Source organism: Frankliniella occidentalis, unplaced genomic scaffold (genome assembly GCF_000697945.3).
Source record: "Frankliniella occidentalis isolate FOCC.00 unplaced genomic scaffold, Focc_3.1 Scaffold47, whole genome shotgun sequence".
Lineage (NCBI taxonomy): Eukaryota > Metazoa > Arthropoda > Insecta > Thysanoptera > Thripidae > Frankliniella > Frankliniella occidentalis.
This window is the reverse complement of record NW_026267177.1, coordinates 918,785-924,460: the sequence shown is the minus strand read 5'-3', so window position 1 is coordinate 924,460 and position 5,676 is coordinate 918,785. Positions and strand designations below refer to the sequence as shown.

The following is a 5,676-nucleotide window of genomic DNA, read 5'->3' as shown; positions in this document are numbered from 1 at the left end:
CCCCGCCCGCCGGTGGTGCCCGCCGCCCCGGGAGGGGGTGTGGAACGCACTGTAATTGGGAGATAGTTTGAGACCAGGAACACGGCGGGGCAGGTCGTGCGCCGATGCGATGCTCTTGCTCGGCAACGCTCCGGGGTCCTTTGTCTCGTCGTGTGTTGCCGCGCGCTATATTGCCGGCTCCCATTAAGAGACTCCGTGCCCCACTCAGCACGCCCCGCCACGCCATACCACGCCACGCCACGCTTCACCACGCCTCGCCACGCCCCTCTCCCGCGGCCCGCACTCTGTCAGCGGCCTGCTGCTACTGCCGCTTCCGAACTTTGCAACTGGCGGTGTTTATTGGGCCCGTAAAGTGCAGAGCGCTGCTCGTAACCGCCTCCGCTCCTGCTTGTAGAATGCGAGTGCGAGAGGCCGGTGGCGGAGCGTCGCCGGGCCGGGAGGCTGGACGCGCCGCCAATGGAAACTTGTTGGGGCTGCTGTAGTTACGGCAGGGCAGCGCGGGGCGGAGGCGGGGCGCAGCGCGCGGCAGCAAGCGCCAGCAGCGGCCGGGAGTTGGCAAACAGGAAATGGGCCGAAACGGGGCACAGCTTCATAGTAGGGATGAGGGGGGGGGAGGGGGAGCGTGAGCGGGATGAAATTTGTGTTTCTAATCCTTTGGCGGAGGACAGCAGCGCGGCTGCATGGAGAGGGCGAGGCCCAGCGCTAATGACGCGTCTGAATGGAGCGGCAGGCCGGGCGGGCTGAGTGACGACCCTCCCCGCCCCCTCGACACAGCGAGGGGCTGGCCCCGCCCGCTGCTCCTCATCGCCAAACGTACGTCACTCGCATCAGCTTTTTTCGTCAGATGAGCATGCAGCGCTCCGCTGACACGCCATATGCCCTAAGGACCGAGCATGAGAGGGGGGCAGCCTTTCAGCCTTTGAAAGGTGTGGACCACGCAGCAACGTACCGGTTGCGGCTCTACCCCTTTATTTCCTACTCTCTCTCTCTCTCTCTCTCTCTCTCTCTCTCTCTCTCTAGCACGCCTGCAGAGCGCGAGGTCCTCATCAATTTGTCCGCCTCCGACTGTGATAATAAAGATCCTGATCCTGGGCCGACGCCCCCCCCCCCCCCCTGCATCTGATGGGATGGGTCGCTCTGCTACGCCCCGCCCCCTGCACACCCTGTCCCGCCTCACCCCGACACGCCCCGGAGACGCGGGGCCATCCACCGTCTCCATTAATAACACGGTCCCTGTCCTCTCTGCAAATCCCTGCTATTTTCCAGAGGAGCTGGAGTGGCACGAGATAATGGAAAGATTGGGTGGAGGAGTTGGCGTCTATTGGATATCCCCACTTGTACCTTCGGCGACAAAACGGCTTGCTTTTTGCCTAAATTTCCATCCCTACAATTAAGCCAATAATTCCTCTGTAAATATTTTAGTGTCAAACGACTTTACTTAACAAAATAGTTTTATCTTCTATCTTGTAGTTCGTTGTTAAACGGGGTTCGACCCACACGCGAAGCCTTAAACAAACCGTACACAGTAAAATAAACACTTTACTTTCTAACTTTGTTTCAGATTTAGAAACGTGGTGGTCGTCGCACGGCAGCAGGCTTACATTTTGCCGGGAAGGATTGGGGGAGAGGAGGGCGGAGAATGCCAAGCACAGTATTCCTCGCACCATCGCCGGCGCTTCACTTCTTGCTGGCAACAAACTTTTCAGTTTCCCCAGCGTGCGCCGGGGACCAAGTGAATTCAAAGAGAGCGCGCCGTGACGAACAAAAAGAGGACGCGAAGGGGTGAGGTAAAAAAGGAGATCGGAACGGAACACGAAAGGCCGCGAGAGTAGTCGGGGCCAACTTTAGAGGGTCAATCAGGAATAGTTGGGTACGCGCTCGGAATCCTGAAGCGGCCAAGCCAGACAAAAGACACTCTCTTGCAGGGCTGAATATTCTACTGAGAGGGGGCGAGCGTTTTTGCTAAACTCGGTCCAATTGCAACAACAACGTCAGCCACAGCAAGAAACAAAACCATTCCCCGCCGGGCTCTCGCCGGGCTCTGCTGGCCGGGCTCCCGCTGAGAGGGGGAGGGTCTCCCTACCTCCGGCCCGCCTCATCGCCGAGCAGCACAAAGGACGCATTGTGCATATTGTTTCTTTCGCGGCCGAGGGCGGACCGGTCGGGCCCGGCCGAAGGCGCCTCGCTAATAGGTGGAAGGGGGAGGCTGCCGGCCGGGGCGAAGCCGGGGCGCCAAGATGGGGGCCCCTTCTTTTTAATTTCTTGGACCGGGATGCCGAGGGAGAGTGACGAGGGTGACAGTGACGGGGCCGACACGGGGCGCTGGGGAGCCTCGCCCCCGCCGCCGGCTTCGGGGGACGTATCGGGTGTCTTGGGGACCAGCAGAATCGACCCACGCCAGCCACGGCTCCCCGCTCCGATGCCACAAGCCAGGGCGGAGGCGGGCGGGAGATCCGGGCGGATCGCTTGTCGGGCGAAACAGTTAACCACCGCTAAGTGGACTTGGCTGGGGGTGCGGGGCGAGGTGCGGCGAGGAGGAGGAGGGCGGGAGTCCGGGACCCGCAAGGCGCGCCCCGCCAGCCACGGCAGCTCAGCTCAGCCCCCTCCCGGTTCACTCCGCCTCCCCCGCCCCGGTGGATGGCTACTTGGAATCAATCAAGCACCCGACCGAGGCAGCCAGGGTGGCCCGCTGCTCCGGCTGCGGCAGCGGCGGAGGCGCGAGCGGAAAGTGGCCGCACTTTGTACTGCGCGGGGAGATCAAGTCAAATCAATCAAAGACGGGACTGAAGAGGAAACGAATCTACACTGCTGAAAATTTGCCTTTTTACTCGTTTTCGTTCAACACCATATCTGCTTATTGCCCTTTCCGGGGAACGAGTATTGTCGGCAGTGGAGTCTAATTTAGAGACATCTTGTCTTTTCAAAGTCTACAACATACAGAGATGGCAGACATGTTCCTGAACAGCATGAACGCTTGACGTCAGTCATAGACTGATTAGAGCCCTCCGCCTGGCGTGTAAACCTCTGGCGTTTACCCGTGTAAGTTCGGCGACGCTAACATCGAAAATTGTTTAACACTGCTCTGAGAACACTACTAGTTCTTCTTAGGAATCGTCAAAAAAGTACACCGGTTCCTCGGGTTCTTCCGATCATTCAGCAAATTACGAGAGGAGAGCTTGGTGCCTGCGAGACGCGGGGTAGGCCAACCCACAGTACACGCATGCACTACAGGCAAGATGTTGCCTACCTATCAGGCGTCATGAGCCCTTGCATTGGCTGAACTTTGCAATTTCGTAACTACGCAGATGCGGACGCAGTTTCTAGATGATCCCACCAAAGGATAGAGGGAGGGCGATAAGTTAAGTAAAAGAACGGGTATATTCCTTAGCACAAAATTTATTTTGTGTTCTACGCGTCTCCCTTGTTTATAAATGTGTTTACTAGTTAGTGTATCAACTAGTTACGGAACTGGAATCGGAATTAGAAAATTACTTCAAACAGATTTCTGACATCACTGAACTGCCTTCTTGTAGAAATATGATACTCACGATCATCAATCAAAAGTACGGTAAAAAAAATAAAACATGACGTATCACAAAATTCTCGTTAGAGTACGTATTCTTTCCCAGAAGAATGAGTTTTAAAAAACAAAAGTTAAAACCTTATTCACGGTGTGTACGAAAGGGCGAAGGGAAGGAGCCACTGCCCTTACCCTTAGGGAACCCTCTTCACCAACTCGAGGGCCACTGCTACTACTTACAGTCGCAAGGGACGCGATCATTGTTGGGATCACGCTTAGGATATCCACTCAGTCGGTTTCGGTGCCTCTCTACTTATTCTCTCAAACCCAACCAAACTTACTTACCGACACTTGTTGGTGTTGGTCAGACACGAGCAACAAGCGCATATTTCACACAATCTAACTCGCCCTGTCTCTCAGCTGTTCATCCTGTTTACGCCCATGACGACTCCAATTTACTCGTCCAGTACCACGGCCGGCCGAACCGCCAGCCGCCAGCAGCCCCTCTCCTTTCCCCCGAGGTCCCGGTTGTATAGTGCCAGCATGTCAGCATGGTGCCAGGGCGTGGGGCGGGGTGGGCAAAGGAATAATAAGAAGCAGAGAGGAGAGCGCGGCGACTGCAGCACGGCAGTGCAGTGGGGCTGATCTGCACGTCAAGCTGTGTCAGCATGCATATGAGAGCAGGCGGAGCAGCGCCCGTTAGACCGGCAGGGCGGGGCGGGCGGGCGAGCTGATGACTTTTGCATGAGCGGGAGGCGGGGAGGGCCAAGGGGTAGAAGGAGCCGCTGGGCAGCGACAATCCGAAGCCCTCAGCCAGGAGCGAGAACGGGATCCTTGTCGACGCCAGAGAGGTAGACACATTGGATAATATTCCCGCTAGGACTTTTTTTCCTCCGACAGTCTCTGGACCCGCTCTGCCTCCCCGGAGAGACTTGGGGGAGGCAGGCCATACGTTGGGGTCCAGTCACGGGGAGGCTGGATACTGCCTCTGCGGTTGAGGTCGCGGCGGGGGAAGGGTGTCAGCCGAGCAAAGGCTCTAGCCGAGCAGCAGGGCACCAACCGAGCAGGGCGCCAGCCGAGCCGAGCGGCCCCCGGAGACGAGTAAAGCTGCACTGCGAGACGGGCGGCGGGGGCCGAAGTGGCTCTTGGACGGGGTGATGGGGCACCGTAGACCTAACCCCCCAGCCGACGGGGAGGGGCGGGGAGGGGCGGGCCGGCCGTGCCCTGTGTGTGCCCTCGACAGTCCGGAAGACACGCCAACTAGCGTTTACGGTCTGGAGGCACCAAGAGTCTTAAGGCCCACACACGCGCGGCCGAGAGGGCTGAGACACTGCCACTCGTGTGGGCAGGGCGGAGCGCGGCCGGACGGTCGCCGGAAGTGGAGGAGGAGAGGGGGATAGGGGAGGAGTGGGGGGAGGGGGACGCCGCACGCGTTGTACAGGTGCACTCCGTCGTGCCCCACACTGCAAAGTGGAGCTGGCAGTGACTGCTGTTCCTGCTGCGTCTGGCCCTTTCCCTTCTCTCCCACATGGTTCCTAGGTGCGACACGACGGTTAGTAGGACGGATCTCGGCTCTGCCGCGGCTGAGATCGGGGTTGTTCAACAGACCTCGTCGGGGAGCCGGCCTCGGGCTGCCTCCTCCGGGCCGCGAGCAGTGGCCGCGTCCGCCTCGCCACACCGCGGAGTGTGAAATAAAACCAAAAGGTTAGGATGGCGCTTCTGAGAGACAAAGTTTCAGGGCAAAAGTAATTACAAAGACCTGCCGGCAAAGTTTCAGGCAGTCGGCTCGCGGGTCAGGGAGCGGAGGAGGGGCGGTCCAGGGGGAGGGTCATCAGGGGGGCGAGCCGAGGGATGAGGTCACATGACAAGGGACTCATTACCCGGCCGTGGCGCCCTTTGGCCCGTGCAAACAGCGGGGGGGGGGGGGGCTCCCCGGGGAAAACAGAGTCGCTCCGCGGCAAGGGAGACCCGCAGAGGGACAGCAGGGCCGACACCTGCGCTCGCTGGACCGGACCCCTCCGGGACCCTTCCAGGACCCCCTCCAGGACCCCTCCAGGACACTGCTATAGCAGCACGGCGCCCGTCATGAGGCATCCTCCAGCAACACTGGTATTCCGATAATTGCTTTCGGATGCCGGGTGGCAGGACAAAGGCAC

At 59.1% G+C, this 5,676-nt stretch overlaps 1 protein-coding gene across 1 annotated transcript in view; it reads right to left on the bottom strand.

Moving 5' to 3' along the window:
• The window catches only part of LOC113207894 (uncharacterized), a 103,195-nt gene that overhangs the window by 81,655 nt on the left and 15,864 nt on the right, over positions 1-5,676 (bottom strand). The gene's annotated exons all lie outside the window — the stretch shown is intronic.